We start from the raw sequence: 12,328 nt of genomic DNA on the forward strand, positions 1-12,328 counted from the left end.
ACCATTCCCATAACTGAAAATACCTCACAGCTCTTGTCAGCCCTTAATTATTTGTCCCTAGTATTTGTGTGGTGCTAGTATGGTATTCCTATTAATTATAGTCCCTAGTATGCAATAGGTAGATTTTTCCCATATATCCTTCTGTTTTCAACTCTGTGCTAGTGTCATACCTTAGAAGTATATCATGCAAGCACCTGTCTATATTTGTGGTGCTGATCTGTAGGAAGCATGACTTTAAACAACCCCTTTCAATCCTATTCACCTTCAATAGAACTCTAATACTTATAATCCCATTAGAATTCTGTTTTAAAAGTAAATTTTAAGAAGCATCAGTTCTTGTCCTTTAATCTACCATTGTTCTCCTATTTCAGGGCCTTTGAATGACCATTCAGAGTTGGATGCTTTACCCAGCCTACTTCACATGACTGATTTATCCTTCGGGTCTCAGCTTAAATAGCACCTATGTAGGAAGTCTCCATTGCTCCCTCTCACCCTGGCCTAGGTTAGGTACCTCAGGTAATGCACCACTTCTTTGTAGTAGCTACACACTTGTAATTAATTATTTGTGTTGTTTCTTAGTTACCTTTTGTGGTAACTACAATCCTTTTCTTTCTAGTTAACTATACATTTGTAATTATATTTAGTTGTTTATTATTTTTCTCCTAGTCTTTAAGTACTTAGAAGCAAGAACTTCTTGACTGCTGTCACAATATCTAGCCCATTGCCCAGCCTATATTAGGTGCTTAACAAATGTTTGTTGACAGTAACAGATGAGGATAAAATATGATTCTGAGGAATTGCTGTTAGGCTAATGGATCATTAGGAATAGAAAGAAGGAGATAGAATTTTGCTTGCTCAAAAACGGCCTGCTTTCCAGTTTATCTTTAGCTGATTCAAGGGAGTAAGTGAACCCAAGAGAGCTTTCTTTTTCTTAAATTGTAATACAACATGACAGTTAATTTACCTTTATACATCAGTTAGGACAGTATGATCTTAATGATTCTACAAAGTATAAGTAATCCTTTAAAACAAATACACAGATCAGGAAAAGATTTAAAACTTTGTAGATCTACTGACTAGGAAGAAGTGTATAGTTGTCTTATTTCAGTATAATCAAGATCACTAATATACCTTACTGAAACTATTGCGTTTGTACAAGGCTGCTGAATAGTCACTTCTCTAAACAGTAGTGACAATGTATCTCTTGTTTTTTCTTTTCCATGTCACCTTTGTCTTGTCAAAAGGAAAGTCTTATTTATTGTTTATAATTTCAACCAATGTGATGTCAACATGGGAATTAATGAGACCCTCAATGCATGAGTTTGATGACAAGAGTAATGTCATTTTAAAAAGTAAATTGCTGGTTTTGTGTAGGCTTTCTTTTTTTCTTTCTGAAATTGAAAAGGCTTTTTCCTTTTAGATCAGGGTTTCTTAACAGTGGCACAGCTGAGGTTTTCAGCTGGATAATTCTTTGCTGTGGGTGGCTGTCCTGTGTGTGTTAAGATGTTTAGCAGCATCCTTGGCCTGAACACATACTAAACCAGTAGCACTCCCATCTTGAGTTTTGACAATGAAAAATACCTCCTTGGGTACAAAATTGCTCCCAGTTGAGAACTGCTTACTAGATTATAAGCTTTGTCAACAATGAGGTTGGAAAGTTCTAAGGAAACCTCATAGAACAAAAATTGGGCACATTAGGCAGAACTACTCATCTGCTTTTCTTGACCTTGGAAACTGCCTAGTGTCAAACTTTATGTGACCTCCCTTTGAAAGGCTTAGTGGACCTTAACTTTCTTTTCTCCTTATCTCTACGTATTGTACCCTTACCCATCGAGATGTGTTTATTTGAATTTTAAAACTTAATGGTAGTAACAGTCAAGATACATATAAGGTTATGCTGTGGTAACAACTCAAAAATAATGACTCACCAACAAAGGAGTATTTCTTTATATTCTACATTTCCACTGCAAGTTGACTGGAGGTTCTGCTCCATGACTGCACTCTGGGACCCAAGCTACTGGGGCTATCACCATCTTAAACTTTATTAGGAGAGTGCATTCTGGAGGGTCTCAATCTATCAAAGAAATTCTGTGGCCCAGAAGAGACCATTCTTTTCGATTCATTGGCTGGAATTAGTCACATGGCTTCACCCAAACAAGAGAATTCCCAGAAATGCAAATCATACCATGTGTCCTGAAGGCAGGGAGCTGGAATGTTTGGTGAATATCATTAGGATTGCCACACACATACTGGAAATATTGACACTTGGGGTCAGACCTGGATTTGAATTTTAACCATGGCACTTATTAGCCATTTAAGCTTGTCCAATTTATTTACCCTCTCAGATCTCCAATCTGCTTGCTATAAAATAGGAATAATATTTACCTTGTAGAAGAACTATAAAAATTAATGGGAAAGTTTAGATCATGTATCTAGCATTAGCATATTTTATATGATTTATGGTAAAAATGAAAATAATGGTATTATTTTGCTGTTTCTGGTCTATGTGTGATCTGGAAGGAAGGCAGATCCATGACAGAAAGAGTATTAATCTCTTTTGGAAAAGTGGAATTGACAAGGTGGTTCGTAAAGCAGAACCTTGGGCTAGAATGAGGGGAGGTTTACTGTTGCCCTTGGTATTCAGTGTGTAGGAATTTTCAGTATTATATATGATTTTTTTTTACTTCCTGTCTAATATCTCGAAGTGTGATATTTTTACTCTTAAGAATTTAGCTCTCAAGATACTTGATTATCATTATATTATGATTTTTTTTACTTTGTATCTAATATCTCAAAGTTTGATATTTTTACTCTTTAAGAATTTAGCTCTCAAGATACTTGATTATCTTAGAGGTTGTCAGATTTGATTATGATGTTCTTAAATGAGTTCTTAAACTTTTTTGATATTATGGATAAATTAACATGAACTAAGAAAACATACCTTTCCTAAGCTTCACAAAGAATATTTTCAGAAATATTTTGTATGCGTTGTAATATATTTACAAAACTTTTTTTAATTATTGTTGAAGAATGATACGACTTTGCGCATGGGGCTATTTAACCTTGCGGTTTTGAATTTTATATATATATATGAACTAATATTTTAGGATTTTTTTTTTTTTTACCAATAAGCAGATCCATATTTATTTGTACTTTTTCATATTCTTAGACATGTAACAGTCTGGGTTTAGCTTCCATCACTCCACTGAAACTGCTCATAAAAAGGATTCCCAGTGACCTCTTGTCTGTTTCTTACAGGAAATCTCTGCTTCATGTGACACTGAAGACTACTCCCTCCTTGAAATTCTCTCTTACTTTCCATAACATAACTTTTTCCCTTTTCCTCCTCCTTTGGTGAGTGATGGGTGATGGATGGATGCCTCTTCCTATGACCATCCTTCTGGTCTTTTTCTCACACTACTTCAGGGATTCCAGACTGATTCGCTGAATTGGCCCAGAGATGTATTTTGTTTGACCTGTGTAGTGATTAAAAAAAGGAAAAAAATAAAAAGTAAATAAGTTGATAGCGTGTAAGAACTGTGAGATTTCACTTAAAAGCCATATTTCCAATTTATCAAAAAAAATTAGAAGAGCTGGCAACATTGTGTCAGAATTTCTTCATGGCAGCACTAGTGCCATGAACACTAACCTAGTGGCAGTTGGCTTTAGACACAGGGTATAAATACCTTCACCATTCCTACCCAGTCTGCTAACTTACATATTTTTTCAGTCAAGAATGCCCAGTTCCCACATCAAAAATCTCAGCATTAGTTTATACCTTTCCCCATTATGATCCTCTTTATGGTTATTTTATTCCTACATTGATTACAGATTTTGTAGATGTTTAGCTATTGGGTTTGGCTTGGTTATATTTCAGTGTTTTCTAATCTATTCATTTCTGCTTTTAATTTTGATTGGTTATTTCTTTCTGTTTTCCATGTGTTTAATTTTTGGTAGAAGCTTTCAAAATGTGTGTGTGTGCACGCGCACATGTGTGCTTTTATCCAACCTTGTAGTAATTAGGTGCCGCTCTGTAAACTGTCATTGTCAAAATAAGTTTAGTATAAAATAGTGAGCTTTCATAAAGCATTACTTAACTTAAAGAAAATTATTTATAGGTTATATTCCTTAAGGAGAGGGGTTATAAATGTCCTTTCTTATATGAAATTATGGTGATAGTAGATGAGAGTGAATTTTTTTAAATGACCTTGCTTTGCCAAATCAAGAGTTGATATTTCTCTTAACTCATTTCCTGTTGTAAAGTGTGTGACCCACTAATATATTTATAACCTTATAATCTAAGAATGTAACAATGTTTTTCATAACATCTCTGAAAGATCCTTACCTAGCCCCTCATTTGAACCCCTCTAATGAGAGTGCACTCAAATACCTAGTAAGTTGAAGTAGTGATGGCTAAAGAATATAATGGTGGAGGGCAGATGGCAGTAGGAAGACAGGTCCTTGGCACAGTAGGCATGAGTTAACACCTTCTGGCAGTCCCAAGAGTACTGTTTGCACATTTGACATTTGTTAACAAAAAGGTGGAGCACTTGATTTAATTATGTGTGTGAGGTTCTACAAAAGAAAAATAACTTCCTTTTATTGAATAGTGACTATGTGACAAGCACTGTTAAAGGCTTTACATACATGAGTTTGTTTAGTCCTTGTAGGAAGAGAGGGGTTGGTATTTTCATTGAATTTTATAGATGATGGAAATGAGACTTGAAGAGGTTGAGAATGAATAATTTGTTCAAACCACTCAGCATAATTGGTGAGGTTGAGCTTAGAAGGCAAGTCTTGAGAATCCAAAGCCCTCTAAGTCAAACCTTCCATTTCCATATTTAAAAATGAACAAACCAAGAGAAGTCCAATACCCTTTTTTTACTACAGGAGACAGATAATTTCTATAGCAGATTTAGGGTACTTGAAGCATCTACTCATGTTTGAAAACTTTTACTCCAGAAGTCTGTGACCACATTTTAATCACAAAATTAGCTTGTCAAATCAAACCAAGTAAGTACATTGACTTCTGCAATAACCTTTGTTTGTAAATTTGTTTCGCATACATTTTTCCAGCTTTCAAAATCCTTTAGTTTGTCAGGGGGCTCCTGTCATATTAGGAATTAGCTGGGTTCTTTTGTGTTGTTTAGTATTAAAATTGCAGCGAGCCATCTCCTAATAAAATTAATGATTGTTTTCATTTTAAGGTCCTTCAGCTTTTAGGTGGCTATATTTTAGTATTTTTACAGCACTTTATACTTCCGAAGTAGTTTATGATCATTAGTTAAATATTTCCCACACAGTCTCAGTGAATAGGTTGGTTTTCTTGTTCTACAGATAAGAAGAGAGATATAGCCAGTTTGACTGGCTACTTTAAATTCATATAATAAATTAATAGCTCTGTCTGGATTCATATCCAGCATGGTTCCTAGTCCTGTGCTGAGTTCACAGACACATGCTGTCTCCAAAAGCTGGTGATTTTTCAGTTTTCCTGCCAAGTGGATTGACTTCTGGTTGCTGGGAAAGCTATGAATGCTGACATTCCATGAGACTAATTCATATAGCAGAGACACCAGCAACCTACACCAAGTCCTTTCAACCAGTGTCCATGGGGAGTGCATTTAAGATGCAGGGCAAAACTCTAAAGTTTGCAATAGCAAACTGTATCTCGACACCTCTCTTCCTAGGTATATAATGTCTTCATAAAGATAGACCTGTGTTACAGTCCTACCCTACCAAATATAGTTGATCCTCATTATTCACAGATTACTTATTTGCAAATTTGTGTTCTCAACTCAAATTTATTTGTAACCCAAAATCAATACATTCCCACAGTCATTTGCACATAGGTGCAGAATGGGAAAAATCTGAATCCCCAATGCACATACTCCCAGGTGAGGCCTAATGAAGTGCCCCTCTGCCTTCTCACTGCAGCTCTTATCCTGTAAACAGGTGTCCTCTTCACTGTATATTTAGTGCCGCGTTTTTCACATTTTGTGCCGTTTGTTGGTTTTCACTGCTTAAATTGCTCCCAGCAAACATAGTGCTGACTGTGCTGTCTAGTGTTCCTAAGTGCAAGAAGGCTGTGATGTGTCTTATGGATAAAATACACGAGGTAATCTTTCTTCAGGCTGGAGTTATTATAGTGCTGTTGGCCGCAAGTTCAGTGTTAATGAATCAACACCAAATTTAATGAACTCCAATGCGGGTTATGAGTAAACGTGCTTAAATTTATGTTTGGAGGATTTAACTGTTTCTCTGAAATGTTCTGAAAGTCATGCTAGTGTACCTAAATATGGTTAAATGGGGACAGTCTCTAAAAGGCTGGTAAAACAGAACTTCCTAGGGAATCACTGTGCGCAAATTTGAGGAACAAAAGATGCAAGGTTTCTTTAAACCCACACACTTTAAAGAGCTTTAGATCAAGAAACCAGAGGCTGGTATTTCCCCTGTGGGCAGTGGTTGGGATTCATTAATTCAGTGTCCACAGTGACTTTATAGAACATAACTATTGCAAACAATAGGAATCCACTATGTTCACCAACTCATATCCTGAATTGTGGTTCACCCCATCTACATGTACTTACTAGGACATTAGGTTCTAGTCACAATTTTACCGACATTATAACTTCTTACTTCCTCTTCATCTCTTTTTCTCTCACTTGGATTAGAACAGAAGCTTTATAAATGGTATCCCTACCTCCAGTCTTGCTTCCTAAAACCTTTCCTTCCTTTATGCTGCTAAGATGAACTGCCTGAAATGCAAATCTGCCTCTGTACTACCTGACCTAAACTTTTCACTGGCTCCCTGTTCCTATAGGAGGAAGTACACTTTCCTTAGCATGGCATTTAAGGGAGGTACTTCATGACTGATCTTGTTTGTTTCTCCAGCCTGGTCTCCCATCACTCCTTGCCTTAGACCTCTGCAATAGAATTAACTATTTATATATCCCTGTGAGCTCTGTGTTTATTTCATGCCTCTGAACCTTTTTTTTCTCATATTACTTTTTTTTTTTTGCTTTTTTTTTAAATTCGGTTTTGTTGAGTTATATTCACATACCATACAGTCATCCATGGTGTACAATCAACTGTTCACAGTACCATCTTATAGTTGTGCATTCATCACCCCTATTTTTGAACATTTTCCTTACACCAGAAAGAATCAGAATCAGAATAAAACATAAAAATAAAAAAAGAACACCCAAATCGCCCACTCCCCCATCCCACCCTATTTTTCATTTAGGTTTTGTGCCCAGTTCTCTACTCATCCATCCATACACTGGATAAAGGGAGTGCAATCCACAGGGTTTTTCACAATCACATTGTCACCCCTTGTAAGCTACATTGTTATACAGTCATTTTCAAGAGTCAAGGCTACTTGATTGGAGTTTGGTAGTTTCAGGTCTTTACTTCTAGCTTTTCCAATCTATTAAAACCTAAAAAGTGTTATCTATATAGTGCATAAGAATGTCCACCAGAGTGACCTCTCCACTCCATTTGAAATCTCTCAGCCCCTGAAGCTTTTCTTCGTTTCATTTCACATCCTCCTTTTGGTCAAGATGTTCTCAATCCCACGATGCCGGGTCCAGATTCATCCCTGGGAGTCATATCCTGTGTTGCCAGGGAGATTTACATTCCTGGGAGTCACATCCCACGTACGGCGAAGGGCAGCGAGATCACCCACCAACGTGGCTTAGAGAGAGAGGGCCACATTTGAGCAACAAAGAGGCACTCAGGGAGAGAATCTTAGGCAGAATTATAAGCAGGTTTAGCCTGTCCTTGCAGCAACAACCTTCATAGGGTCCAGCCAGCTCCAAGATAGAGGGCTCGACACATTAAGCCGTGAGTCCCCAGTGTTTGTGAGAACATCAGCAACAATCCAGGTGAGGAAGTCCAACACCTCTGCATTCTCCCCCAGCTCTTCAGGGGAACCTGAATATATACTTTTATTCTCCACCCAAATTACTTTAGGATGTGTTGCTATTCTAATCTATACAGACCTACCATAGCTCACTTCCTAGTCAAAGTTCCATGTAATTGTAGTGTTTGAACAAACTGACTGTAGAAGTTCTATTGTTTAGAAAATATAGATCCTACACCAAATAAACATCTCTGTCCTTTGTCTCACATGGAAGTTGAAGTTTGAACACAGTTTCAACCTTTACCCTTTGGCCCAATTTGCTGTAGTCTTAACCAGATCTGCTTTATTCATATCTCTAATTGAAGAATGGGCTCTTTCAGCTTTTTTTTTTTTTTTAAACAGTTGCTGTATGCGTTAATACTGATATTCATATCTGCCGAGCTCTAGCTCTGAGTTTCAGGTGTCACACAGATACCCAGTGTTACAGAGACCAATCAGGTTATACATTAAGGAATCAACATCTCAGAGTTTGGAGATAGCCTTTACAATTCAGGAATAGATTTGACTGCTGTAAGAGCTTACAATCTAGGGACCACTACAATAATCATTTCCCTGTTAGGCTGTGCTCTAAGATTCAATTCTAAGTTTGCACATTGTACTTAGTCCGTATTGGTGAGGCATTATAGTGTTTGCCTTGGTTTCTGGCGTACTTCACTCAACATGCTGTCTACAGGATCCATTCACCTCGCGTGTCTCACAGCTTCACTCCTCATAGTTGCTCAGTTTTCCATTGGATGCATACACTACAGTTCACCATTCTGTTCCTCAGTCAGTGTACCCTTAGGCCACCTCCACCCATTGCAAATCTTGAGTACTGCCTCCATAAACACCAGTGTGCAAGTGTCCATGTTTCTGCTCTCCGATCTTCCAAATACATACCCCATAATGAGGTTGTAGGACCTTACGGCTGGAGCCACCACAGTGACCTCCAGAAAGGTTACACCAATCTGTCTCCTCATCAACAGTAAATAGGTACATCCCTCTCTCCATGTTTTCTCCAGCACTTTTACCTCTATATTTTTTTCCTACAATCTTATAGAGAGATATTCACATAACATAGTCATTCACAGTGTACAATCAGTTGTTCACAGCATCATCACATAGTTGTACATTTATCACCACAGTCAGCACTTGAACATATTATTATGAAAAAGTGGGTTTTTTTTTTGGTGAATAATAAAAAAGATAATAAAAAGAAAAATAAAAATGTCATGCAATACAATACTAAGGACAAATAACAATACCACTACCAAGAATCCCATATCCCTCTGTTACATCCCCCCTCATACACATTTAACTTTGGTATATTGCCTTTGTTACACTTAATGGAAGCATATTACAATGTTACTGTTGACCATAGACTCCAGTTTGCTTCGATTATGTGTTTTCCCAAATACCATCCCTTTTTCAACACTCTGCATGGTTGACATTCGTTTTCCTACACATGAGAACATTTTTATATTTGTACATTTAGCAACAGTCATTGGCCACTCCAGTTTTTGCCAAGTTATATGGTCCCTGTCTTTATCATCTATCTTTATTTCTGGTGTCGTACATTCCCCTATCCCATCTCTTTCAGCTTTACTCTCAGACATCTTTGTTCCATGTACTTACAATATTGTGCTACCATCACACAGAATTATGTGATCTATTTCTGGATCTATACAATCAATCCTGCTGAACATTTCTGTAGTCCTTCAGCATCAAATGCCCGATCTCTACCCTCTTTCTATCTCCTGGTAGCCTGTGTTATCAGCTTTTAACTCTCACAGTTTGCTCATTAGTGTTATTTCATATTAGTGAGAACATACAGTATTTGTCTTTTTGTTTCTGGCTAACTTCACTCAACATAATGTCCTCAAACTTCATCCACGTTATTGTATGTTCCATGTCTTTGTTCTGTCTTACAGCTGCATAATATTCCATCATGTGTATATACCACTGTTTGTTGATCCACTTGTCTGTTGATGGACATTTGGGCTGCTTCCATCTCTTGGCAATTGTGAATAATGCCGCAGTAAACATTGGTTTACAAATATCTGTTTGTGTCTTAGCTTTCAGTTCCTTTGAGTATATACCTAGCAATGGAATAGCTGGGTCATATGGCAAATCTATACTTAGCTTTCTGAGGAACCTCCACACTGTCTTCCAGAGTGGTTGCACCATTCTACATTCCCACCAGCAATGAATAAATGTGCCTCTTTCTCCACATCCTCTCCAGCACTTGTTGTTTTCTGTTTTTTGGATAATGGCTATTCTGGTAGGTGTGAGATGGTATCTTATTGTGGTTTTGATTTGCATTTCCCTAATAGCCAGTGGAGTTGAGCATTTTTTCTTATGTTTTTGAGCCATTTGCATTTCCTCTTTAGAACAGTGTCTGTCCATGTCTTTTGCCCATTTTTTAATTGGGTTGTTTGTCTTTCTGCTGTTGAGTTGTAGGATCACTTTATATATTCGGGATATTAAACCCTTACCTGATATGTGGTTTCCAAATAGTCTCCCATTGTGTAGGCTGCCTTTTTACTTTTCTGACAAAGTCCTTTGATGTACAAAAGTGTTTAATTTTGAGGAGATCCCATTTGTCTATTTGTTCTTTGACTGCTCACACTATGGGTGTAAGGTCTAGGAAACCACCTCCTATCACAAGATCTTTAAGAGACTGCCCTACATTTTCTTCTAAGAGTCTTATGGTCTTAGCACTTATGTTTAGGTCTTTGATCCGATTAGAGTTAATTTTTGTATAAGGAGTGAGGTAGGAGTCCTCTTTCATTCTTTTGGAAATGGATATCCAGTTCTCCAAACACCATTTATTGAAGAGGCTGCTCTGTCCCAGTTGATTTGGCTTGACTGCCTTATCAAAGATCAGTTGTTCATAGATGCGAGAGTCTATTTCTGAACACTCAATTCAATTCCATTGGTCAGTTTCTCTGTCCTTATGCCAGTACCATGCTCTTTTGAGTGCTATATAGCTTTGTAATATGCTTCAAAGTCAGGTAGTGTGAGACCTCCCACTTCATTCCTCTTTCTCAAGATATTTTTGGCTATTCAGGGCACCTTGCCCTTACAAATAAATTTGGTTATTGGTTTTTCTATTTCTGCAAAGTAAGTTGTTGGGATTTTAATTGGTATTGCATTGAATCTATAAATCAGTTTAGGTAGAGTTGACATCTTAATTATATTTAGTCTTCCAATCCGTGAATGTGGTATGTTCTTCCATTTTTTAAGGTACTGTTTGATTTCTTTTAGCAGTTTCTTGTAATTTTCTTTGTATAGGTCTTTTGTGACCTTCGTTAAGTTTATTCCTAAATACTTGATTCTTTTGATTACTGTAAATGGAATTTTTTTATTTCTTCCTCTTGTTGCACATTACTTGTGTGTAAGAACACTGCAGATTTTTGCATGTTGATCTTGTAGCCTGCCAGTTTGCTGTATTCATTGATTAGCTCTAATAGCTTTGCTGTAGATTTTTCTGGATTTTCTACATATAGAATCATGTCATCTGCAAACAGTGAAAGTTTTACTTCTTCCTCTCCAATTTGAATGCCTTTTATTTCTTTTTCTTGCCCGATTGCTCTAGCTAGAACTTCCAGCACAATGTTGAATAACAGTGGTGACAGTGGGCATCCCTGTCTTGTTCCAGATCTTAGAGGGAAAACTTTCAGTCTCTCCCCATTGAAGACAATGTTAGCTGTGGGTTTTTCATATATTGCCTTTATCATACTGAGAAAATTCCCTTCTATTTCTATCCTTTGAAGTGTTTTCATCAAGAAAGGATGTTGAATTTTGTCAAATGCCTTTTCTGCATCGATCGAGATGATCATGTGGTTCTTTTGCTTTGATTTATTGATGTGGTGTATTACATTAATTGATTTTCTTTTGTTGAACCAGCCTTGCATACCTGGAATAAACCTCACTTGATTGTGGTGTATAATTCTTTTAATGTGCTGCTGGATTCTATTTGTGAGTATTTTGTTGAGGATTTTTGCATTTATATTCATTAAAGAGATTGGTCTGTAATTTTTTTTTTTTTTTGTAGTATCTTTGTCTGATTTTGATATTAGGGTGATGTTGGCTTCATAGAATGAGTTGGGTAGTTTTCCCTCCTCTTCAATTTTTTTGAAGAATTTGAGCAGGATTAGTATTAATTCTTTATTGAATGTCTGGTAGAATTCACATGTGAAGCCATCTGGTCCTGGGCTTTTCCTTTTGGGGAGCTTTTTGATGACTGACTCAATCTCTTTGCTTGTGATTGGTTTGTTGAGGTCCTCTATTTCTTTTCAGGTCAGTGTTGGTTGTTTATGCTTTTTTAGGAAGTTGTCCATTTCATGTAAGTTGTTCAGTTTATTAGCATATAGTTGCTCACAGTATCTTCTCATTATCTCCTTTATTTCTGCAGGGTCAGTAGTT

Source organism: Choloepus didactylus, chromosome 14 (genome assembly GCF_015220235.1).
Source record: "Choloepus didactylus isolate mChoDid1 chromosome 14, mChoDid1.pri, whole genome shotgun sequence".
NCBI lineage: Eukaryota > Metazoa > Chordata > Mammalia > Pilosa > Megalonychidae > Choloepus > Choloepus didactylus.